Source organism: Myxine glutinosa, chromosome 13 (genome assembly GCF_964187855.1).
Source record: "Myxine glutinosa chromosome 13, kmMyxGlut1.1, whole genome shotgun sequence".
In the NCBI taxonomy this organism is placed as follows: Eukaryota; Metazoa; Chordata; class Myxini; order Myxiniformes; family Myxinidae; genus Myxine; species Myxine glutinosa.
This window is the reverse complement of record NC_136273.1, coordinates 52,668,512-52,695,670: the sequence shown is the minus strand read 5'-3', so window position 1 is coordinate 52,695,670 and position 27,159 is coordinate 52,668,512. Positions and strand designations below refer to the sequence as shown.

Genomic DNA, 27,159 nt, shown 5'->3' with positions numbered 1-27,159 from the left:
CCATGACCTCCTCCTGTTGCAACCGCTCCTCCATCTCGTCCACCTCTGCTCTTGCATTCCACTTCCGACTTCCCTTCTTCTCTGGTAGAGCATTCTTTACCACTGCATCACTTGAATCCCGCAACATCATGACCTCCCGCACCCTCACCACCTTAAACTCCTCGGTTAATGATGTCAACGGAAACTGGAGTTTTCCACCCTGACCATATATATATATTGTTGCGAATATGGCATTTGGCCTCCATATCCGCTTGTAAATATTCCCCTATTTCCCCAATACTCCCCAACTATCCCCAATCCCCCATTCCCTAGTCCCATTGCCTGTAAACAACACTCTGTAGAACCGACCTTCCCCTTTTTCCCCCATTAAATGTCGTGCCCAGGTCCACCGCATCTCACGTAGACAACTTTCGGACATCTTGCTAGTTATTCTTAGTCTATGTCAGTTAAGGACTCGTTTCCATTAATTCTGACTCTTCGTTGCACCAGAATGTGATTATATGGCACCAGTAGTGAGTTTAGGACCTTCCCATACCTCCTCCCATCTTCTTCCCCAAACAACAACAACTACAACAACAACGGCGCGCGGGGGGAGTGTGCGTCCTCACACCGGCTCGGTTAGCCGCCATGACCATGCGCTCCGACGGGGTTACCACGAAGGGGCTCCTTGTCAGCCCCTCGTCAAGGGGGGAGCTGGTAACCCCCCCCGCACGCACCCAATGAGAAGCAACGTGCCGATTCCATCTGGGGCGGAGCTAACGAGCCGAGGGCGTGTCACTCCCCGCCGGATATACGCAGCGACTCACCGGATGTGAGGTCAGATGCGCCTGAACTACGGAGAGCAGAGGATGCCACCGCCACCCCCAGCGCGACGATACCTCCCCGCATCTTTGGACCGGACCGAACCGGGTCGATTCTGCCCTGAGCCCAGGTGCACCTGGAGCCATCGACTGCCTGCCTTTCCTTGCCATCAATCCCCGTGTGAGTCAGCCTTTTGTCCCGTTCATCTGTCGTCTGTTGGGGTTAATATAAGAGTGTGTCTAAGTGCTTGTCTTTCTATGCTGTACCTCTCATCCCTGTAATCTGAACCTTCCGCACTAATATAACCTCCTCCGGAGGTCTTGAGAACTGAACCCTTGGGGTCGTGTCATTTGAATCCAGCAGTTTTGTCCTTTTCCTTCATTGATCTAGCGTCGCGCGACTAGTCAACGTTCGAGCCTAATCGGGTAAACTGTGCAGACGTGGTCATACCAAACCGCTCGGTAAACTAACATCCACCACCGCGTCTGTAACAATTGGTGTCGAGGAGTGGAATTCGAACCCGGGACTAAATTTATTAGGCCCAAATTTGTAGTAGAATCGATTCGGAGCGCGTTTCCCGCGCGAAATTATAACGGCGAAATTTGATTTTGTTATACGAAAATAAAAACCCGAATTTTGAAAGTCGCGCTATGGCAGACCAAGACAGCTGGGGTCCGGTAGTGGAGAGTGAGGCAGGGTCGGTCCAGGACCAAATTGAGGGACGCGAGGAGAGCGAAGCAGTGAGGGTAGCAGGTTCGCAAAGTAGCACCGTCACGCACGAAGTAGCGGGCGCGCAAAATGGCGCCTCGCAGATGGCCACGGCGTCCACGCCCGCGACCGTGGCAGCGCCCCTGGTGGATTTGAACCTTTTTTTTATACAAATGAAGGCCCTTATGGCCCAGAATAGCGAGGAAATGAGGGAGGAAATGAGGGCTCAGAGTGAGCGAATGGGAAACCAAATGGGGATAATGGGAAACCAAATGGGGGTAATGGGGAACCGGATGGAGGCTCAGAATGAGCAAATGAGGGTTGATAGTGAGCGATTAGAGGGCCAAATGGGGGTAATGAGGGACGAAGCGAGGGGTACCAGTGAGGGGTTAGACAATAATTTTGAGGGATTAGACAATAATTTTAGGGGATTAGACAATAATTTTAAGGGATTAGACGAGAAATTTGGGAAATTAGACAATAGATTAGGGGAAATACAGGAGGGGTTAATGGGGGTAGAAAACAGAATGGCCGCTCAAGAGAATCAAATGGAAGGGATGCAAAAAGGGTTAGAGGGGTTAGAAAACACCATGGAAGGCAAATTGAGGGACATGAGGGACCAAGCGGAAAGGGAAGTTAACCAAATGGGGCAGCAGATAGAGGGGGTCAGAATGGGGGTAGAAACCAAACTGGATGCTCACAGGGAGGAAATGGAGCAGATGAGGGTGGCATCTGGGCAGGAGATGCAAGTGATGGGAGAGGAGATCAGAAGAGGGGTGAGTGAGGAGGTCGGAGGAGTGCACGAGGAGGTGAGGCACTGTAAGGAGCACATGGAGAAGGAGGTGAGAAAGGGGACTGTAAAATTGCAAGGGGGCATAGAGGACCTGACGCAGGAGGTGGAGCAGCTGACGGTGGGACAGACGGAGTTAGTGGAGCAGGTTCAAAGGAACACTGCGGTATTAGGAGGTTTAAAAGCGACACAGAAAGAACTAAAAGATGACTTGGTAGCGACGAAGAGGGAATGTCAGATGGTACGTGAGGGACTGACAACGAGGCTGGACGAGGTGATAGAGGTAATGGAGACGAAGGACCGGCAGGTGAGGACGCACATGGACACGGTCAAGGTGGCCTTGGAGGACGAGCTTGAGGAGACGTACCGGGGAATAAAAGAGGTGAAGCAGAAATTAGAAGAAGTGGAAGAAGGGGTGAGCGAAATTAAGAAGCGACGGAGAGGGGATAAGAAAGAGATAAAAGAGGAGATAAAAGAATTGGTCCAAAGTTTGTGTTTGGATCGTGATGACGTGCTCATTAACCGGATGAGGGATTCGCAGGTGATGGAGGAGAAGCGAAGAGGAAGAGGACCCGGTGTAAGTGGTGACCAATATGGTCGTGCGTATGATGCGCCAGGGGATTTAAGAAGCTTGGGGGTCGAGATGGACCCGGGTGTTCGTGAGAGGCCGTTGGTGAAGTGTGCGACAGGTCTGGTGTGCGAAAAAGGAGGTGTGCGAGAAAGTCCGACTCTGGGGTGTGTGAGGAAAAAGTGCGTGCCAAGGAGTGAGGGTGCTGGCGAGAGTGAGTCGGTCGTAGCGCGTGTGCGAGGGAGCACATGGAAGCGCGGTGTGGTAAGTGTTACAGAGGGTGTGACGGGAGAGTGTGCGCGAGAAAGGTGTGTGACGGACAGGTGCATGGGGAAAGAGTGCGCTGTCAAAGGCAAGGAAGAATGCACGCCTGTGGTGAGTGTTACAGAGGGTGTAACGAAAGAGTGTGCGCAAGAGTGTGCGCGAGAAAGGTGTGTGACGGACAGGTGCATGGGGAAAGAGTGCGCTGTCGGGAGTAAGGGTGAGTGCGCTGTTAAGAATGGAGGTGAGAGTAGTGAGAGTGACAAGGAGCGTGAGTTGGTTGTGACAGGTGAGAAAGGAAGCACACCTGGAATGGTAGAGCGTGAGTGGGAATGCACGCTGGAGTTGGTGGTGAGGCACGTGGTTGGGTGTGCGAATGAGAGCACACCTGTGATTGTCACAGAGGAGGTGACAGAGGAGGGGGCGCGAAGAGGTGTGTTGGTGAGGTGTGCGACCAACGAATGTGTGCCAAAGTGTTCGGTGGTCAGGTGTGTGACCAAGGCTGTGAGTGGAATGAGGGTACCTGGGTGTGTAAGGAAAGGTACGAGGAGCATGGGAACGGCTGGATGTGTGAGCAAGGAACGGGCTGCAGGGTGTAAGAATCCAGGTGAAGCATCGACGGTGACCAGGTTAGAGGTTAGGTCGACTTTTAGCCGAAGCGGGCCCTCGGTGCGGGCCGGGCCTCGCTTTGAACGGCCGCGTCCGTGCTCCACTAGGCGGAGCGGGCAGCTGGATAGAAAGGGTCGTCATGGCGACCACTTTTTGGTGAGACGTGCCGGCAGGTCGAGATCGGGACATTGGATGGCACCACGCCGAGATGGTGCGTGGGATCTCGGCCCGGGTAAGACCCCGTCCCTGCACCGAGTGCCGGACGCATCCAGCCGCTGGCACAGAACAACCCGCATTCATGGCTTGGCTTTACGAAGCCGGGCTTTGGACAGGAATTGGCGCACCGAGAGGCATTAGTGAGTAGACTGGGTGATGAGGTTAGTGTTTTGGACCCAAAATTAGAGAAAAACAAAATTTGATGATTGGCAAGGGATTGGCAGTAGTGATTGGCAGATGATGGGCAGTGATTGGCAAATTTTTGATTTGTTGAAATTTGATGTGCAAAATTGGTAGTGAGCGATGGGCCCGGTGGGTAAGGGTGGCATCCCTGCCACCCTTCCCAGTGGGGCAAAGGAGCAATAGATTATGGGGTGTATGGCAGTGAAAACTAGCCCGGGTGGGTTAGGTTATATGGATAGGGCCCTAGAAGATGACAGTAGGTAACGTTAAGTTTAGTTAGTGACTGATACCTGTAGTGGGGACGCAGGTAGATTAGTGTGGATGATAATGACGTGGGAGCGCAATAGTTTAAAGGGACGACTGGGAAGCGCAAGTTTCAGAGGGGAGTAGTTAGCTGAGATGATGCCGTGTGTGTGAGAATTGAACAGGTGTGATTGCACAGGTGTGTGGAGCAGTGTGTGAGTAGTGAGTGTTGTGGATCAGCGCGAATGCGCTTGGGGAGAGAAGGGTGCAGGTGGCACCAGGTGTGAGAGCACAGGTGTGCAAGTACAGGTGTGTGGAATACATGGAGCAGAGAATGAGTGGTGTGGAGAGAGTTGGAGTAAGTGGTACGGAGTGGTGTGCATGGTGCGAAGGTGTGGATGGGGGAAGAGTGGACCCCTTTCACGAGTACCCGGGGCGGGTAGTGTAAGTGTTAGGTAGAGGGTATAGGTAAATGGTGGTTGGATATTGGCATTTGTGGTGCGGTTGCAGAATGGTATTGTGGATGGGTGCATTAGTGTCGTGGAAATGGCTGGGCGTGTAGCCTGTTAGTGTGTGTAGTTGGTTGGGCACTCCACCACTGTGAGGATGTCGGCCAGGTGAGGCCGCAGGTGGGCTCTGGGAGCCGGTAGTTGTGAGTGGGTGCCTGAGGATCCCGGGTGTGGATCGGGCAGCCCAGTGCCAGAGAGGGCACCGAGTGGGGAGAGCGCCAGAGGGCCTTCCCCAGGTAGTTAGGTTAGGGTAAGGAGCAGGTAAGCTCGGAGGCAACTGCAGTGGTGGAGGTGTGCAGGTGGGTAGACCCGCTGGGAGAGGTACACGCCACAGCCCAGAAATTGTGCGAGGGCACCGGGAGATGAATCGGGGGAGTGAGACCCCAAATTGAAAAGCACCACAGTTTGGCCAATGGGAATTGGTTTTTAGAACCCATAGTGTAAGAGGGCCAATGGTTTGGCCGGAGAAAGACCCCGGGTAGTGTAAAATTGTTAAAGTCATTTAGGAGATAGGTAGGATTGATGAACCTGTCGCACCATACGCAGCCACTTACCTGTGGTGATGATGATGACTCCACACCTGTGTTTTCTTTGTTTGTGTTGCAGAAATGAGAATTGCTGTGAGGATTTGTGAGACGCATCACGACGTGGATGAGACATTGGGGTGATTCCATCTCTCCCTCCCTAGGAGGGACTGATGATGAATTGGTGATAGCAAATTATGATGTTGAGTTGGAAATGGCAAATTATGATGTTGAGTTGAAAATGGCAAATTTGATTGGTGAGGAGGGAGAGAAGACGAATTTGGTATATGGGAGGAACGGGGAAGACAGTAGGGATGGTTGTTGATTTGTAAAGTAGATGTTTATGGGTAGTGTTGTGTTTTGTGGATACAGTAAGGGGTAAGGGAGGGGCCATGTAGGTTACCTGGTGGGGGGGGGTGGGGGAGCGTACGGTAGGAACGTACCTGTCTCACCTGGTTCCCATGTGCCCCCAGTGTGCATTACCTTGCATTGCGTGCACTTTTGCGCCCTTACCACCTTACTCACTTGTCTGCTTCTTTTGTCTCCCACTTCCGAGGATCTGGCTTTGGGGCAGAGAGAGAGAGGAGAGAGAGGTGCTGGCTTCGCAGTTGTGGGCCTGCACTTTCGCTGCTTGCTGCTTGGATCGATACACCATATGGACCGCAATGTTTGTGGCCACCCACAATGGACCGCAGTTCTTTTGCGGCCAAGCACCACCCATGGATGGACCTATGGGTCAACGTGGCACCTATGCCATACAAGGTGAACCACTAACAGTTGGCCCCCTGACGGCCACAATAGAGAAATGGACGCGGTTGGCGCCTTTCTTTATTTTTTTGAAAGAGGCAAGAACACCAAGTGCACCACACGAAGGCAAGACCAGCGGCAGAACATCGGCCGGCTGCGACACCACCGGTGATTTATAAACACTTTATTGGTGCACCGGATGGTGCTGACTGTGTGATGGGGTGGTGCTTTTGGTGCTGGGAAGGGGTGCTCTGCACATTATTAAAGGCCGTAGGCCACAGAGCACTCGTGGGTTGGTGTATCGATGCTGGCATGCGTGCTCTCTCTATGCATAACATCTGCATGTGTCCCTCCAAAAACAGGTCCTGGATCGTAGTGTAAATATCAGCGTAGTCTTGTAAATAATGCTCCCTACCGGCTGTATGTTTAGTTTGCGAATTCTTTCCGGATTCGGTTATCCTGTGGGTGTGTTTCTGAGAGGAGAAGGGTGCAACGTCGCAGGGGGACATATTTACTCATTTGTGAATATCTGTAAAACTGTCGCACTCAGGGTAGAGTTAATAGTAGAGGGAACTACATCTGCGTGCCACACTAAAATAGGTAAAAATTTATCGGGTCGGGACGCCCGAGGGTAGAGAAGGGTGCAATGTTGCGAATATGGCATTTGGCCTCCATATCCGCTTGTAAATATTCCCCTATTTCCCCAATACTCCCCAACTATCCCCAATCCCCCATTCCCTAGTCCCATTGCCTGTAAACAACACTCTGTAGAACCGACCTTCCCCTTTTTCCCCCATTAAATGTCGTGCCCAGGTCCACCGCATCTCACGTAGACAACTTTCGGACATCTTGCTAGTTATTCTTAGTCTATGTCAGTTAAGGACTCGTTCCATTAATTCTGACTCTTCGTTGCACCAGAATGTGATTATATGGCACCAGTAGTGAGTTTAGGACCTTCCCATACCTCCTCCCATCTTCTTCCCCAAACAACAACAACTACAACAACAACGGCGCGCGGGGGGAGTGTGCGTCCTCACACCGGCTCGGTTAGCCGCCATGACCATGCGCTCCGACGGGGTTACCACGAAGGGGCTCCTTGTCAGCCCCTCGTCAAGGGGGGAGCCGGTAACCCCCCCGCACGCACCCAATGAGAAGCAACGTGCCGATTCCATCTGGGGCGGAGCTAACGAGCCGAGGGCGTGTCACTCCCCGCCGGATATACGCAGCGACTCACCGGATGTGAGGTCAGATGCGCCTGAACTACGGAGAGCAGAGGAAGCCACCGCCACCCCCAGCGCGACGATACCTCCCCGCATCTTTGGACCGGACCGAACCGGGTCGATTCTGCCCTGAGCCCAGGTGCACCTGGAGCCATCGACTGCCTGCCTTTCCTTGCCATCAATCCCCGTGTGAGTCAGCCTTTTGTCCCGTTTATCTGTCGTCTGTTGGGGTTAATATAAGAGTGTGTCTAAGTGCTTGTCTTTCTATGCTGTACCTCTCATCCCTGTAATCTGAACCTTCCGCACTAATATAACCTCCTCCGGAGGTCTTGAGAACTGAACCCTTGGTGTCGTGTCATTTGAATCCAGCAGTTGTGTCCTTTTCCTTCATTGATCTAGCGTAGCGCGACTAGTCAACGTTCGAGCCTAATCGGGTAAACTGTGCAGACGTGGTCATACCAAACCGCTCGGTAAACTAACATCCACCACCGCGTCTGTAACAATATATATGTGTGTGTGTATTTATTATGTATCCCATTGCCTGTCCGAATTTCTGAGCCATCAGATTATATGTGAACTGCATATAGATTGTTTATAACTCTGCATATGTGATTTCTCCTGGCCATGGCTTCAAGTGTGATTTGTAATATTGCCTTCGATACCCATATGGCCCAATTGTTACCTTTATTCAATACATAACCCATTTACTAACGGTCCCTGCCATTGTTTAATACTCGTCTGAGGGAAATGTGGAGACATTTGAACGTACTATATATAATACTTATGGTGGGTGGTATGGAGAATACACCAGAGACAGACTTAAGAAGGCACCACCAGGTTTTAGAGGAGGGAGACAAGTTTGAAAGTTCATTCTTGAGATTGGACGGATGTTGTTTTCTGAATCTCCTGGGAGTAGACACATTTGAGGGTATACACATCTTACAGGTTATTCTCCTAATTTCTGCTAATTTCTGGAAGGTTCGAATTGGGTGTTTATGCACTTCAAGAAAAGTGATATGAACACATCAGAATGGTATTTGATGACTCAACTGTGCAGTAAAAACCAGTTCTGACTCATGTTGAGAAAAATGAAGAATTGCCTAAAAATAGCATAAAACGGCAAAAGCAATGATGATCAGTGAGTAACAAAGGAAGCAGATTACGCATTGACTATGATAACGTGGCATTTGCAATGGAGATAATTACTGCTGATAATGTGATGCCAAAAGTTTCAGTCATTATAGACGATCATAGTCATGACCTCTGCCACCGTAGGTGGATGGAGGTTATGTTTTCACCCCTGTCTGTTTGTTTGTCTGTCTGTGAACAAGATATCTCAAAAAGTTGTGCACGGATTCGGTGGAAATTTGGCAGAGAGGTATTGTATGTGACAAGGACGAAATGATTAGATTTTGGTGAAGATTCAGATTCGGATCCGGCTAGTAGAATTTTTTATATCTAAATATATAAATATAAACGATCATAGTCATTTCTGACAGTAATTGTGCAACAAAATGGCGCACTGAACTGTATGTCTATGGACAGCGTTTTCCATTGGTTGGAAACTCAGCTGTTTTGACGAGGGACCCGTCTAATTACTTTGTTAAAAATAAATATTCTTTCTAGAAATATTTTAAAACGTGAGATTTCAGTTGTTGGGTGTGAGAGCATGACCCGAGTTAAGCGTGAGTCTTGTGCTAAACGCGTGAGAGTTCACAGGTAAGACTTTGGCAAATTTGAGGATACTTTTCAAAGTTTCTGGAGATTTTGTCACAACAAAAATATTTCCAATCACGAGCCACACATACATTTTTTTCTAGTCAATCTGTACCTTGCTGGAATGTGGACGTACAGGTGTCAGGAGTACACTTATCGTTGTTACACCATTACCATTCCAGTGCGGTAGTTGTTTTGCTGCCACTTCCTTCCACTCTACTCATCTCTTATCTCCGTCTCTCTCTCTCTCCATCTAAATACAATGGGCTTCACTTAAATCAATGCCAAGCTTTCTCAAATCACGATTTCAAACACAAATCTGTTGTAATATTGAAGAAATTTTGATGGTTTTCAGAGACTCTCCAGAGGGACATGCCAAAACATAAGGGAGTCTTGGTGTAGTAATCTCTGTAGTATATTGTCGAGCCAAATCACATCTTCCCCTCATATCAGTGGAAAGGAAAGATGCGTTGTGAGTGTAGTTAGAGCAATCCCATTGTTGTTTCCCTAAATCCCAAACTCCATTCCCAAACTCCATTCCCAAACTCCATTCCCAAACTCCATCCTCAAACTACATTCCCAAACTACATTTCCAAACTCCATTCCCAAACTCCATTCCCAAACTCTATCCTCAAACTCCATCCTCAAACTCCATTCCCAAACTCCATTCCCAAACTCCATTCCCAAACTACATTCCCAAACTACATTCCAAAACTACATTTCCAAACTCCATTCCCAAACTCCATTCCCAAACTCCATTCTCAAACTCCATTCTCAAACTCCATTCCCAAACTCCATTCCCAAACTCCATTCCCAAACTCCATCTTCAAACTCCATTCCCAAACTCCATTCCCAAACTCCATTCCCAAACTCCATCCTCAAACTCCATTCCCAAACTCCATTCCCAAACTCCATTCGCAAACTCCATCCTCAAACTCCATTACCAAACCCCATTCCCAAACTCCATCCCCAAACTCCATCCCCAAACTCCATTCCCAAACTCCATTCCCAAACTCCATCCTCAAACTCCATTCCGAAACTACATTTCCAAACTCCATTCCCAAACTCCATTCCCAAACTCCATTCCCACACACACACACACACACACACACACAAGCTCAACCGACACCGTTCGACGTGCCTCCATAAACTTCCTCCATATCCAAAATGAGCCTTTCAAGGCAACCTCGGCCACCTTGTCACACATCCTCCTTCTTTCTGTCCCACACACTCCCAGCCTAGCAAGAAATGCAGAAAAGGAATTGCCAATATACCCTCTACACCCCACCTCAAATGGCTGACACGAAACGCACCAACCCTTCTCCCGGCACTCTGCCTCCAGCTCACTGTACTTTCCTCCCTTCCTTTCGTGCACCTGCTCCATGTTCTCTTCCCAAGGTACCGACAACTTCCCTAAGATGACCTGTCTTGTTGCACTTGACCAAATGACAATGTCAGGCCGCAACCTTGTCACACAGATCTCCTCTGGGAATACCAATTGTGGCTTTAGGTCTGCCACCACCTGCCAATCACAAGCATCTGACAGCCCTCTTGCTTTCCACCTCCTCCTCCTCCTCCTCTTTCCACCTCTTTCCACTTGGCCCTCTTTGACAAACCACACCTCTCCCCCATCAGTCTCCTTCTCCACTCTTCTCTCTCTCTCGATCTCAGCACCTCTTGTTGCACCATCTGCACCACCACCGCCAGCACCTGATCATGTCGCCACCTGTATCTTCCTGCTGCCAATGCTACTGAGCATGCACTCAGTGCATGCTGCACCGTTCCCACACCTCCAAACAAATAAAATCTCTCCTCCTGCAACAACCCCCACAATCTCAAGTTTACTGGTGACGGAAGCACATCATACGTTGCCCGCAACAGGAAATTCAACAATATTGGCTCCATCCTCCAAATCTCTTGCCACTTCAATATCTTCACCCGCACACCTTCCCACATATATATATATATCTATATATATCTATCTATATATATATTCTTTTCAAATAGAAAACAGTCTTTTCAAATACTCTTCTATCCACTTCTCTAAGAAAGCTGTACCTGGGATGGCATGAACGAGATGCAAATATATTTATCATGGAAAAAAGTAAACGATTTAACTCGTCTTTCTCTTCCCACGATCTCTCCCCAGTGTCTGTGGTGGAGAAATCCTCGGTGAGTGTTTCCCTACCCCCCAACCCCCTTTCCCCTTTGTTTTGTTTAAAATTGCAATTTGCATTGCCCTGCATGTATTCACAGCATGAATTTTGTTTTGATCAAACCTTCTCTCCCTCCCCCTTTCAGTCATGCCATGTGTTGTTTTTTTAATGTCCTTGTTGTGTCATCTTGTACAGACATTTTCAGTTCAATTGTCGTGCAATGGATTTGTGGAGTGCACGTTGTGGCTATTTTATTTATTTATTCATTTTCTTTCTATTAGCCTTACCTCTTCCAGAAGAATGGAAGGCTGTTGTAATTTGTTTGCATCACTGAGCTCGTGAGTCTGTGAGTCTGCAAATTGATCACCTTTAATGTAGATTATTCATTCTCCGATCTCAGTTGATCCTCTGTATACCCTGGCGAAGCTCTGCTGTTAATAGCTCATTCTTTTTTTCTTTCTTTTTATCGATAATGGAATTGAAATAAAGCTGTCTAATTTATCCATAAGCAAGGGAAGGATGCATGGGTTCTGTGCAGCAACTGTGGCGTGCTCATCAACCATCCTGTGAAGCACCTGCGGCGTGCAAATTAATAGGTGCTCTGCAAGGCTTGTGGACTCTATTAGTGCACCAGGGCTGATGGCCTTAGACACAGTTTCACAAAGTTGTCTAATTTAACCCCAAGTTGATTTTGTACCTCGAATGTGGATTTCATCAAAGTTCGGTGAGCCCATTCCCGACTGAAGGCGTGTTTTTCTGCACCGAGATGGGCGAGGTCTACTCTAGTCTAAAGTGCCTTCAGAAAGTATTCACACCCCTTTACTTTTTCACATTTTGTTGTGATGCAGCCTCAATTTAAAATGGATTAAATAAAAAAAGATTCTCACCAATCTACACCTACACAAAAAAACCCGTAATGACAAAGTGAAAAAATGTTTTTAGAAATTTTTACAATATTATTGAAAATGAAATCCAGAAATATCAAATTTACGTAAGTATTCAGCCCCTTGAGTCAATACTTCGTAGAAGCACCCTTGGCAGTGACTACAGCTTTGAGTCTTCTTGGGGATGTCTGTATCAGCTTTGCACATCTGGATTTGGGGAGTTTCTCCCATTCTTCTTTGCAGATTTGCTCAAGCTCTGTCAAGTTGGATGGGGAGCGTCGAGCGTCGCAATCTTCAAGTCTTTCCACAGATTATCAATGGGATTCAAGTCTGGGGTTTGGCTGGGTCACTCAAAGACTTTCACATTCTTGTAAGGAAGCCATTCCAGTGTTGCTTTGGCTGTATGCTTGGGGTCATTGTCCTGGTGGAACGTAAATCTTCGCCTCAGTATAAGGTCTTTTGGATTCTCAAGCAGGTTCTCCTCAAGGATTTGCCTGTGTATGGGTCCATTCATTGTTCCCTCCAACCTTACAAGTCTCGCAGTCCCTGCCACTGAAAAGCATCCCAATAGCATGATGTTGCATCCACCATGCTTCACGGTAGGTATGCTGTTTGATGGGTGATGAGTTGTGCTCGGTTTCCGCCAGAGATAGTGCATTGCATTCAGGCCAGAGAGTTTATTTTTCGTCTCATCAGACCACTGTATCTTTTGCCTCATGGGCTGAGTCTTTCACTTGCCTTTTTTTTACAAACTCGAGGCATGCTGTCCTTTTTCTTCCGTATGGCCCCTCTCCCATAAAGCCTCGAGTAGTGAAGTGTTGCATAGATTGTTGTCTTTTTGGCAGATTCTCCCATTTCAGCCGTCGAACTCTGTAGTTCTGTCAGAGTGGTCATTGGGTTCTTGGTCACCTCCTTGACCAAGGTCCTGCTTGTCTGGTTCTCAGTTAGGTCAGACGGCCAGCTCTAGGAGGAGTCTGGGTTGTTCCATATTCTTTCCATTTCCTAATGATGGAGCTCACTGTGCTCTTGGGGACTTTCAACACTCGATAAATTGTTTTATACCCTTCCCCAGATCTATGCCTCCTCACAATTCTATCTCGAGTTATACAGACAGTTCCTTGGACTTCATGGTAGAGTTTCTGCTCTGACATGCACTGTCAACTGTGGGACCTTGTATAGAAAGGTGTGTTTCTTTGTAAATCATGTCCATTCATTGAATTGGCTACAGGTTGACTTCAATCAAGTTGTAGAGACATCTCAATGATGATCAAAGGAAATTGGATGCACCTGAGCTCAATTTGGAGTGTCATCGCAAAGGAGTTGAATACTTATTGACTCAGAACATTTCAGCTTTTAATTTTTAATTGTTTTGTAACAATTTCAAAATAATAATAAATTCCACTTTGACATTAATGGGGTATTATGTGTAGATCAGTGACAAAAAACAAATTCAATCCATTTCATATTCAGTCTGTAACACAACAAAATGTGAAAAAGTCAAGGGGTGTGAATACTTTCTGAAGGCACTGTTCAGAATTCAGGAAGTTCAGGAAGTCGTTTATTCCAAGGCCTTTATAAATTACATCACACGCAAGCAGCTTGTCACCCATTTTGTTTCTTTGTTACGATGAATACCGACTTTGTTTTTATTTTATTTTATTCTTTAGACCTTTAACCTATTGTTTCTTATTCTGATGTTTTCATCTGATGTCTTTCATATTCTGATATCTTTAAATATATATATTTAGTTGAGCTCTTTTGGAAATGTGTTGATTTGAAATGTAATGTATTTGTTTCGTTTAGATTTTTATTGTTTCCCCACACCTCTTTCCCCAAAACAAAATATTTTTTGTGTTGTTTTGCTTGTTTATTCATTTTCACACATTATCTCAGGATGTTGAAGATGCTATGATCCTGGAAGTGGATTATCAAATAGGTCAATTTTTACGGGAGCAAGTCGTGCCCAAAGCTGTCTTCTACTATACTGGGGAGGCGACGGCACATGAGGCCGACGAGGAAGAACTGGAAGAAGTGAGTATGACAAATTAGTAATCTATATATAATGGAGCAAGCGTTTGTATGTCCACTCAAAACCCACTGGTTGGACAGCTGAGCTAACGCCACCACAATTTTAACTTTTAAAAAATCATACATCTACCATGTTGGTGCTATGGTAAGCCTAAGTCCTCTTCGGAAGTGTCGTATTCACAATCGCCAAAGCCTCTGTATAAGTTTTCAGCTCCGTGTAAAACAACCAAAGTGACAGTTAAAAGGTATCTCCTTTGGAGGCCATTTTTCCCCGCACAGCGGGGGTTGGCCTTTTTTGGGCACCGTGGTCCCCTTTTTGAAGCAATGTTTTTCTGCCGGCTGCCCTTCCTGCCGCCAACCCTGTTAATTGCCTCTTGCGACACAGGGAATTACCAGTGTACTGGTACTCAATTTGCCGACCTCAGAAGGATGACAGGCTGAGTCAACCCCCCTGGCGTTAATTCAGCGATCGACTGGGATTCGAACCCAGGATCCTAGGATCCCAAGCTGGCACCCTAACCGCTAAGCCAACACCAGGCTCAAAGTGACAGTTAAAAGGATCATCAATTATCGAAAGTTTGGAGCCGATAGGCGTAAAGGGCTTTGTGAAGGTGACGGTGCATACTGGCTTCAGGCCTCTGGTATCAGCCTATTGCCCAGTGCAATTGGGAATATCTGAGCTATATAACTATGATGTAATATATGTGCACATTAAGTAGTACGGATATTTTTGCTTCATGTACGTAACCCAGGTTTAAAAAAAAAATTTTTTGGGAGCAATCGAGGCAGCGGTCTGTTGCTTATACATCACCCAAATAAACGGATGTCAGAAGAACAGGTGTTGCATGCTGGAACAAGATCACCCACAAGGTGGATACTCTCCAGTGAATAGAATTGACTTGATGTATATCCATGTATGTTAACCGTTGTGGAAAGCAAGGAGAAACTACCATTTCAGGTGTTAACCCTCCACCGAAGCAAAAGAGTCTATGGCCTCTTTTGCTCCAACAAAGGGTTAACATCCGAAACATCAGCTTCTCCTTCCTTCCCATAGCAGTTAACATACTTGGATAAACATTATGTTAATTCCATACATTGTTGCACCTGTCCCTCCCCAACAACACAGATAGAGACCAGCCTTCACAAGTAAGACTAGTTATTCATTCTGCAAGAAATCATTATCACCTTTTGAGTACGATTCCCTTTTGAGTATGATTGGATGTTTACAATGGTGAAGATTGGATTTTATAAAATTGTGTAAAGAAAGAAGAGCTTGGTCTGCTTTGTTTGACATGGTACGTTGACGTTTTTCTTGCGTAATGTAGTCTTTTGGGGATTACATTTTCTCACGACTTTTCAAAGACTGATAGGGCTCTGCTGCAACTAAAAACAAGAAAGAGCAATCAGATTGCAGAATCAGATTGCAGAATATCATTGGTCACATGGTGTGGCAGCCATATTAGATTTAAGGAAAATATTAATGATATCTCTGAAACTGCCTACCCTATCAATGTGAAATTTTACATATATCATCTAACACCAGTGTTGCATATAGTTTGAAAATGATGACGTCGTAGGTCATGTGGTTTGGCAACCTTCTTGGATGGAAAAAGGAATCTTATCCGATCAACATGAAACTTCAAAACGTGATCCCCTACCCATACATATGCAGAGTGTACATTTTTTAAGGTCATATGTCATGTGATATGTTAGCCATATTAGCTTGAAAGCCGGTAATTAAAAAAGTCCCTTCTGTGAAACCGCTTCACCGATCGATGTGAAACCTCTCATGGCTGGTGAAAATGTGATACTTGAAAACAGCTAAAGGGATTTGAATCAAAATTGTTTATTTTTAGGATGGTGAACGAGGGCATCTACCCGCTGTGGGACTATGCGGAGACATATTGGCGACACAGTCGCATTGCTCTCGTCATATATGACCCTAAGCATGCTGGAATGCAATTTGCTTATTTAACACAAGGGCCACACCTGTGTGGAAGCTGTTGCTTGATGTTCCTCATTTACTCAGGTGTTTCCATTTTTTTGTCCACGACCTGTATGTATTTATTGATGTGTATGTGCGTTTGAAAATCATAGAAAAGAAAAAAAACAGGGCTGGGCTACTTTCCACCAAACATTGCATACAAACTGGATAGTGGTGTATCCCGACCTCTTATTCAGGTTCACTATGTTAACAAATATAATTTCGTTCAAAATTTTGGTAGATTAGCAAAACTATACATTTTTGGAATATTCAGAGCATGAGGAATCCAAAAATTAATGTTTACATTTGCGTAGACACCTTTGCGAAAATGACACTCAGGACAGTGATGAAGATAGTCAGGTTCACTACGTTAACAAATATAATTTCTTTCAAAATTTTGGGATAAGCAAACCTGTACATTTTTGGAATCTTCAGAGCATGGAGAATCTGAAAATCAATGTTGGCATTTGCACAGACACCTGCATGGCCGCCATTTTGGATTTTGAAAATGGCCGCCATAAAATACATATTTTGCGCGACCTCGGCTTCTAGTCAACCTAGAGACTTAATTAAATATGCTAATCCTATGTTTTCTGGGTCAAGGAATCCAATAAAGGCCTCAAAATAATGCTCAGGATTATAGAAAAGCAACAAACAAATTTTGTTACAACAAAATATAACTGTATTACATAATACATGATATTGCAAGTCCTTTGAAGTTATAGGTTGTTATAGGAAGTTATAGGTAGTATCAGATTGAACTATAAATCCTATACACAGGATCTACTAGGTCTATACCGTTCAGGAATATGCTTTTACAGATCTTCATCACTGTCCTGAGTGTCATTTTCGCAAAGGTGTCTACGCAAATGTAAACATTAATTTTTGGATTCCTCGTGCTCTGAATATTCCAAAAATCTATAGTGTTGCTAATCTCCAAAAAATTTGAACGAAAAAACATAGTGAACCTGACTATTTGCATCAAGGAGTTCAAAAAGGGAGGGCGAAATCCTGAGAATTTATACATCTTAGCACAGAAGCCGATATCGCATGTTCATTTGGCCAGATGTTACTTGTATTGTTTTCAACCATCAACCACCTAGACTACGGCAAAATATAACCATTATGGAATGAGTACATTAATGCTGCTGTTTGCGTACTAACTCAGGAATAGTTTAGCAGTTAAATTATCACCATGTGATCAATCCATTAAGGGGGTGGAGGAGGAGGGGATTAGGATTAGTTCCACCTTCTGGCCTGATGATGCCTGCAGTCCAGATGTGGAGGTTTGTGGACAGCATGATGTCCTGTTCACCTTTACCTCTCTGAAGATCTCTCTACCTGTATCTCTTCTCTTGTTTGCCCTTTTTCTTCCTCTTTCTCATCTATTATTCGTTGTAGTACATGTTTATATCAAATTTTAACCTAGAAAAGTTTATTTGATGACTGAGGTTGTAAAAAAAAAACCTTTTTTTTAATACAGATGTAACAGTAGTTGTTTTTTTGTTTTTTTGTTTGTTTGTTTTTAATCCTCTTTTCATTCCGACTGAAATTTCTCGAAATTTGTGACAGATGTAACACAACGAGTTTAGTTTGAATACGAAGCGGATGCGGACGGGATTTTGATGCTTTCTAGTTGTCCCTTTTTGGGTGGTAGGGAGTTGGTGTTCTCAATTGAGCACATCGATCCATGATGCTCAGATCTAAAATTCAAAACTCATTTGAGGTTGTGTCCATCGTCTCCTGATGTATGTGCATGTGTGTTTTTTCGTCGATTTCTCATCATGTCCTTGTTGTGCACTTGATGTGGTGGTGGTGGTTCATGTGCAGCCACCCGGCTTCTGGTTGCATCATTTTCAGTGGGCACGTCTGCCGCTGATGCAATGCCTCTCTATAACCAGTTATCTGGTACTCATTTTGCCGACCTCGGAAGGATGACAGGCTGAGTCAATCGCACCTGGTGTTAATTCAACGGGATTCGAACTCGGGACCTTAGGATCCCAAGCCCACCGTCATAACCATTAGGCCAACACCAGGTATGTGCACTTGATTATATGTGCAATCTTCTGAGCCATAAGCCATTGACAACAAAATTAAAAAAAAGAAAACAAAGCTCAAGGAGGAGCTTGTGCATGGAACCACGTTTGAAAGGATGGTGAGAGCCATGTTTGAAAGTCAAAATCTTGTTTAAATCTGGCAAAGTGTTTTCAAAAGGGATTTGAAGAACTCAAAGGAAAGTTGGTTTGCTGAGATTGTCTTAAATTTATTTGCTGTTTGAATGTTTTGCTGCAGCTTGAATACGAATCAGAAAGTGAAGACTATGAAAGTGATGAATATGATTACGATGAGGTGAGACACAACAACAACACAACATGCATTTTAAAGGCCATTTTCCCAACTAGAGCGGGGGTTAGCCTTGCGGTCCACATGACAATCTTCTCCATTTTGCCCTATTTTCTGCATCTCTCCTTGTTAACCCCCTTGCCCGCATTTCTTCTTCCACCATCTTCAGCCAAGTCTTTCTCGGTCTTCCCCGTCCTCTACTTCCTTCTACATTCATTTCCATCACTCTTCTCAACCAATCACTTTCATCCTTCCTCAACACATGACCAAACCATCTCAACCTGCTCCTCTTCACAACATCAATCACAGGCTCTATTCCCATCATTTTTCGCAATTCATAATTTGTCTTCCTCTCTCTCAACGATACTCCGCACATCCATCGAACCATTCGCATTTCCACCCTTTCCAACCTTCGTTGCTGCTCTACGTTCATTACCCATGTCTCGCTCCCATAAATCATAACACTTCTCACACATGCAGCATACACCTTTCCCTTCAGCTTCAACGACACTCCCCTCATCATCAGCACGCCACTCAGTTCCCGAAACTTATTCCATGCACATCTCACTCCAGCAACCATTGCCGAGTCTGAACCACCTTCTCCATTCAGCATGTCTCCGAGGTAGCAAAATGTTTTCACACCTTCCAGCTTCACGCCGTCTCCAAGATCCAACTCAACATTTCCTCCATCTGCAGCTCCCTCTGTGCACACCTTACATTTGAATGTAGCTGCCACACTGGTTAATGACCCTCTCAGACCACTACATTTTTGATGAACCCACTCAGCGCACATTGTACATTGAATGGGGTTCACTCCGACACCCTTCCTACACACAGCACAGGGCCACTTCCCAGTTCTTTCCACCTCACCACATGCTTTACCACTTGTCATCACCTTCGTCTTTCCGATATTCACCTTCAGACCTTTTGCCTCCATACATTCCTTCCACTTGTTCATCTTTTCCTTCAGTCCATCCATACTTTCCGCAATCAACACCAGATCATCTGCATACAACAACTCCCACGGTAAACCCTCCTTTACGTTCTGAGCCAGCACCTCCATCACAGCTACAAATAGTAGTGGACTCAGTACCGACCCCTGATGCACTCCCACCTTCACCTCAAACTCACCACTGTTCCCGTCCTTCGTCCTTACAGCTGTGCGCGCTCTTTTGTACATTGCCATCACTACTCTGATCAACCATTCCTCCACTCCTAACTTCCTCATTGCCCATGTCAATACTTTGCGTGGAACCCTATTGAATGCTTTCTCCAGATCAACAAACCCAAGAAACAACTTCTTCCTCTTCTCCATGTACTTCTCCTGCAACTGCCTCACAATGAAAAGCGCGTCTGTCGTTCCTCTTCCTGGCATAAATCCAAACTGCATTTCGTCGATTTTCACTTTCTTCCTTATCCTCCTCTCCATCACCCTTTCCAATACCTTCATTCCATGCTCCAATAACTTTATCGCTCGGTACGAGCTACACTCCAGAGGGTCACCTTTCCCCTTGTATAGAGGGACGAGGGTACTCAGTTCCCAATCCACTGGAATGCCACCTTCTTTCACCACCAGATTACAGATCTCTGTCAATCTCTTCACACCCCAACTTCCTGCTGCCTTCAACATATCTCCCACAACTCCCGTCGGCCCTCCCGCTTTTCTGCCCTTCATTGCTTTTATCGCTTCCTCAACTTCCTTCTCAGTTATCTTCTCTGCCGGTCCTAAAACTGGGTTACTCTCTATGTTGCCATCCCATTCATTCTCTGAATTCAACAGCATTTCCATATATCTTTTCCATCTTCCTTTAATTCCATCTGGGTCGACAACGATTTGTCCCACTTCATCCTTCAAGCACCTCATCCCCATCACATCACACCTCTCTTTCGCTATCTGCTTTGCAATCCTGAATACTGCTTTCTGACCCTCTTCCGAATCCAAGCGTTCTCCGAGCATTTTCCTACATGCCTCCTGCGCCTTTGCTACCTCTTTCTTTGCAGCCTTCCTGGCTGCCTTATAACTTTCATGCTCTGCTGTTTCTGCTCCCGTACCCTTCGCCTTCTGCCACTCCTTGAACTTCTACCTCTTCTCGTCAATCCTCTTTCCAACTTCATCATCCCACCACCATGTTTCCGAGTGCCTCGGTGGTCCTTTTGTCCATCCACACACCTCACCAACGGCTCCCAACAAACTAGCTTTCATTGACATCCAACCACTTTCAAGCTCAACCACATCATCCTCGACCCTACTCAGCCTCTCTTTTAATGCCTCCCTTACTGTCACCTCTTTCAACCTCCACACCTTCATTCTCGGTTGGTACTTCACCCGCCGAGCTCTCCTTGCACCTTTCACCCTTGTGTCGCAGACAACCAAGTGGTGCTGTGAAACAGCCTCCTCCCCCGGGATCACCTTTTTGTCCCGGAGGTGCCCCCTGTCTAGCCTACGCACCATCAGGTAGTCAACGGTTGTCGTCGACCCACCTGACGTGTATGTAACAAGCTTATTATCCTCTTTCTGGAACTGAGTATTACAAATCAACAAATCAGCTCCATCAGCAAACTCCAAAATCCTTTCACCTTCTCCATTTTTCACACCATATCCGTAACCCCCATGAACTCCGTCAAAACCATCCATACTCCTTCCCACATGTCCATTTAGGTCTCCTCCTACCACAACACCTTCCTCATCTTTCACGTTTTCCATCAGCTTCTCTATCGCACACCAGAACTTGTCCTTCTCTTCATCGCTTTGACCAACCTGCGGAGCATATCCCGAGATGACGTTCACCAAGAGCTTTCCAATCATCATTTTCACCATCATCAACCTATCACTCACTCTAGTCACACTCACCACACTGTCTACAAACTCCTCAGAAAACAGGACACCAACACCATTCACGCCCTCCAGGCACCCTTGCCACATAAACTTGTATTTCTGTCCCTGCCTACCCTTCACCATTCTCACACCACTTCCCTTCCATCTCATCTCTTGCACACAACATATGTCCACTCTTCTTATGACCAATACTTCCACCACTTCTCCTGATCTCCCTGTCATTGTCCCTACATTCCATGTCCCAAACCTCAGAAACCGATCTCCACTTCGGGCTGTACCCTGCCCATATGTAGTTGTAATTGTCATGGTTCTCTTTTTGAGGCAATGTTTTTATGGCCAGATGCCCTTCCTGACGCCAACCCTCTTAGTCGTCTCTTACGACACGCAGGGATGCGGTGTACCTATTCTAATCCAGGGTAAACACTGGGAAACGTTTAAAACATGGAAATTCTGGGGGGGGGGGGGGGGGGGGGGGAGGGCGTCGTCAGCATCACGGCTGCGGTTTAAACATATTTAAATAATATTTAAACAACACCATGAAAAACAATCTGGGAAAAGTCTCTAAGTGAGAACGTGGATTTGAGAAAGCAGGAGCAGAGGTGGAAGAAAAACGAGATATAGGGGGCGGGGCACAAGTCGAGACGAGGAGGAGAGCGAACAAGCACGTGTCCGGGAGGAGAGAAAGAATTAATATAGAAATTTTTTTTTTGTTTGTTTTGTTTATTTGTTTGTTCTGTTTTCAAAATGCTGGACAAAGAGTAAGATGTTCGTGAGAGGTAGGGGGAAGAAAAGAAAATCAAAGAAACAAGCAAATACTATGAAGGAAAGAACCCATATTCACAAAACACTGACGGAGGGGGGGGGGGGGGGGGGGAGGAAGCCTGGAGAGACCAGGCCGCACGAGGCGCGAACAAAAACACGACTAATTCCACACAAATTTGCAACAACTACAAAACCAAAACCAAATAGAAACACACAATAACACATACACAACAAAATACCCAGCGCAAATTTGACAAAGAAACGAACGGGAAAACACTCAAACTTTGATGCCGTGGAGAGATCGAAGCAAGCCTCGTCGCTCGAGGGACCGGGGACCGGAAGATGAGGTGAGAGCATTCTTTAATTTCACCGCATGCAAAGCAGGGTTGAGCAATTGGCTCGCTCTGTCTACAAACGTCGGTCTATGATCGAGGAACTACTTAATTACAATTTAGTTTTATCTTTTAGGCTGGTTAAAAAAAATTACTGTTTATCATCGCCGCCCGCCCCATAAAAGTCGTCCCCCCTAAAAATCTCTTTTTTTTTTTTTTTTTGCTCGCGAAGTCAGTAAAATCCGTTCCCTGTGTTGAGGAGCTGAGGTACCACAGATGAGTCATATCATATATGCAGTACCTGCAGTAAGAGTCGTACTGCCGAGAAGAGGCCCACTCGGAAGTTCAAGAAGTAGTTGGTATTCTGAAGGAGATGCCAAATATCATCGGCAAACGGGAGAGCCTTACGTGATTATTATTGCTGTGGATTTCTCGTCAAAAATTAAACGAGCGCTACACTACATGTAGTCGTAGGTGATGATAGATACATGAATAAACGGCAACCAACATTCTCTTGGTGTTGAACTCTACTCAACATGTATGAGTGCTATAATAGCAGTAGCTGCTGATTGATAGGTGTATAAACGCGAATGTGGAACTCTAGTCAGTAGCTGCTGATAGATAGATACATCTATGAGTGTTATAATATCAGCAGCTGCTGATAGATAGATACATCTATGAGTGCTATAATAGCAGTAGCTGCTGATAGATAGATACATCTATGAGTGCTATAATAGCAGTAGCTGCTGATTGATAGGTGTATAAACGCGAATGTGGAACTCTAGTCAGTAGCTGCTGATAGATAGATGTATAAATGCGAATCAGACATCCTTTTGATGTGGTTAATGTCCTCTTCCATGTCTGCCAAACTGCTCAATATGCATGTACCGGTACCATGAAGTGATATTTCGTGGCGAGGAATTCTAGTCAAATATGTATGAATGCTATGGCAATAGCTGCTGATAGATACATGTATGGCAACCGGACATTATTCTTAAAAGCCGAAGTTTTGGTCTACCATTGTTATATGTATCAGCAAATATTAAAAGTAAACAGAACTCAATGTGACATACTATAGGTTTCTTAATTTTTTTATTTGAATCGTATCAGTGCATACATACGAAGGTTTACTTGTTTAGAAATCATAACATGATTCATCATATATGTCCGATCAAGTATATTTAAGAAAAAAACATATTGTGCGGTGAATAATCCATTAAAATTTCACTCTGAAAAAAAACAAAAAAACCCTCCCTCCCTACCCACTTTTTTGAAAAAACGTGATGATAAACACGAATTTTTTTTTAACCAGCCTTAAACAATGTGGAACATGAATCGGAACACAAACCTGCAGTTTAGCTGTACTTTGCATCTGAATTTGGCATATTGTATGGAATTTCGTCCTGAGCGCACATGCTCTGACGAGTAAGGTAATTATTTTATTCTGTCTGCCTGTCAAACGACATTCAAAATGATTTTGAACAGGAAACTTAGTGTTTTTAGGGACGTCATAAAGGACACAAACAAGAAGCACGAATAACTAATGTAATGTGTTAAATAAGGTGGTATAAAAGACGGTGTATCAACGGCCTTGAACTTTCGAAAAAGCTTTTTTTTTGACAACCTTTAAAACCTCTTTTTATTTCAATTGAATGATATACGTGAACACCGTAGAATGCAAAATGCCTTATCGGCACTTCCAAAAACCTTTAGTTCAGCAGTACATACTTGGAGAAAATATTATGCCATTTTACACGATCTCAACCAATCAAATGTGCTGCTCGTGCTTAACACTGAGGAATATCGATATTCAGACAAAATCGCAGGTCGAAGGAAATGTAGATAATGCTCAGTAACACGAAGCGAGCGTTGAGAAGACCCTTTTCTGGCCTTTTTCTCAAGACTTTGTGGGGGTAAGGTGTTTGATGAACTCTCTAGTTTAAAAGTGATTTTTTTTGGCATACAAATTATATCCTAATGGAAGGGTGACATGACGGGGCAGAAGACAAATGCTGACATTGGGGATATATATAATCACAACGGGATTGAATGAGCAACAGGATTGGAGTAGGGGGTGGTGAGAGCTTGGAGATGCTTGGGGGGGGGGGGGGGGGCGGGTATGACTACAAAATAATGTGAAGCAGATTTGGTTGTTGTACCTTGACAACCTCTGCAAACTGGACTTCTCAAGGTTCCCAAATTTAAAATTCTGAGATAAGGACCGTGGGATGGGTGTAATGAGCTGCTGTTGAAGGCATGGGGAAAAGTCGTGTTGTTGGAATCGGCCGATGGATGATAGACCACGTGCTTCGGTGAGAAACAAGTTTGCAAAATATGCCTTGTGAAGAAGAAGGTGAAGAATATATCATGATGAAGAATGTGGTATTGCTGATGCCAGAGAAGTAAGGAAATTTAAACATTTTAATCTTTTCAAAAGCTTTTGAAGGAAGAAGCATTTTCTGCAATGAAGATGCGAAAATGATGGAAGAAAAGGATCTACAGGAAATACGGGGTATAAGGCAGAAAGAAAATCATGTCCGAGTGAATTTTTTTGGAAGGGGAGGAGGGGGGGGGGGGGGCGGGCGGATGGGATAACGTTTAAAAGACAAAGCAGAAATTTTTTGGTGAAACGGGATGATAAAACAATCTCAAAACCGAGACAATTAAGCTCTGGCTATGCGAGAAGGCCCAAAGTTGCACGAAAAAGCGAATTCAGTAATTATCGACACGAATCACAATTTATCACGGAAGTGTTTCAATGAAAGCGCAAACAGCTCAAAGAAACGAAGGTATCACAGAAAAACACGATGGGTCCGGTTCAGGAAAACTTGCTCGCTTAGCTTATGGTATTCCCTTTGGTTTTCTTCTCTGGTTTAAAATTCCACCATTCCTGTTGCATAACTTCCTGAAACCGTTTTGATTGCAGGACGTCACAGTGGAAGAAGGCTGTGAAGAGGATAGCTGATCGAAAAGGTAATCCAGCTGTAATTTTCTCATGTTGATAACATCATGCTTGATTGCCAAAATGATTCCTGCGAATCATGGGAAATGATAAAGGGAAATCTTCTCCACTCTTCGGTGAAACCTGGAGGGGCAGGGACGAAGCTGGGGGGTGAGGGGATTGAGAGGGGGCAGGACGAGGTGGAAGTTATGGTGGGAAGGGGTGATGGTGCTGACATGTAGGGTTTTGACACCATAAATGAATGTGAAGGGGAATTATTGTCATGTGCACACAGCCTTTGCAAAATTGATGCCTCAGGATTCCAAGACTGTATAACCTGTGACAGACTTCCTGAGTGGGGTGGTGTTGAGTGTTTTTGGTTGAAGGCATGGAGGAAAGTTTGGCGGTAAGTGAAAGAGGAGGTTGGATGAACTATGTGTTAAGGAGTGAGGAGAGTTTGGGGGAATAAGCCTTGTCTAGGAGGTAAAGGAAGATATTTTGAAGATGATGATGAAGAAGAATGAATGGATATGTTGTTCCTGCTGGAGTAATATACAGAGTAAGGCATTTTACAATACATTTTGGGAGCGTTATTATATTGTTTTTAATGTTGATTTTGACAATGGAGAGTGTACTCACTCTAAAGAAGCCTCATCAATATTTTTCTGCTCGTTTCTTATTCCCTCCCCCATGGCAGATGGAGTTGCTTTTGCATCCTTTGTATTCCCGTGACGTGGATTTTCCATCATAAAAGTTTGTGAAGCATAGGTTTTGGCAGGATATGGGATGGACAATGGACAGATGAGTCATATGGGGTACAAATGTGATTTTTTTTGTTGTTGTTGTTATTTCTCTGCCTGTCATTACTCATTAATCACATTTCCCATTCATAAATGTTGCAATATTGGCTGCTTTGTTAATTACACAATTTGTTTCTTGTTGGAAGGAGAGATGTATTTTTGCAGTGTCTACCTATATTGCTGTCTGGAAAGACAGCTTCGTTGTTTTGAAACCCAAGCTGCTCGTCGTGTATTTGAAAACAAACGGGGTCGTAACCTGGTTTCACCAAAACTAAATATCTGCTTTCATTATTTCGTGTTAATATTTTGAGAACAATTGTTTTGCGTAATCTTGCAATTTGTGCACACATTTTTGTTTGCCATCTCCTTTTCATCTTTTTAGTGGTCTAATATATACAAAGAGAGGCCCGCTATTGTTCTAGTTTGTTCCAAATTCGTGCTTCTTTGTGGGGTTGGCACAGGAGAGAGCATTCTTGGAAAACTTGTGGAGTGAGGTTGTTTGACATGAAATACAAAACTATTTCTCTACCTTGCCTCTCACATTTGTGTCACAATGTAAGTGATTTTCTTCCTTTTCTTCGATATCATTTGACACGGTTTGTGAAGGGAGTGACGAAATGATTGGGGGGGAATTATTTTTGAATGTAATCAAGTGGAGTATTTGAAGTGGGTGGAAAGGGGGTGGGATTAGGGGGGAGGGACTAGGAATGGGAATAGTTGGGGTTGGGGAAGTGGGAAGCAAGGAGTAAACAAACCGAACACACTTGTGCATTGACGGGTATGCTAACGCTTCTCCACCTTGCCGAAGCAATGTGCTTTATGAATGGCTGAGTTAAATGAAACCACGTTTGAGGGAAAATGTAGCTTCTTCCTCTTTCCCCTCCACCCCCACCCTCATTGTATCCTGCCGCCTCTTAAACCGAGTCACTTTTACCGATTTAATCTCCCCCAGGGATTTATCAATCGGGCCAAAATGGTTCACGCAAGTGAGAAGGAGT

At 45.1% G+C, this 27,159-nt stretch overlaps 1 long non-coding RNA gene across 1 annotated transcript; it reads left to right on the top strand.

Annotated features, from left to right (window-relative positions):
* On the top strand, positions 1 to 26,689 carry LOC144888677 (uncharacterized). Its single transcript, XR_013621213.1, has 6 exons — positions 1 to 84; positions 11,245 to 11,267; positions 14,029 to 14,166; positions 18,440 to 18,496; positions 25,347 to 25,393; positions 26,059 to 26,689. It is a non-coding gene; the product is annotated as an uncharacterized LOC144888677 (long non-coding RNA).
* The last annotated feature ends 470 nt before the right edge of the window (positions 26,690 to 27,159 follow it).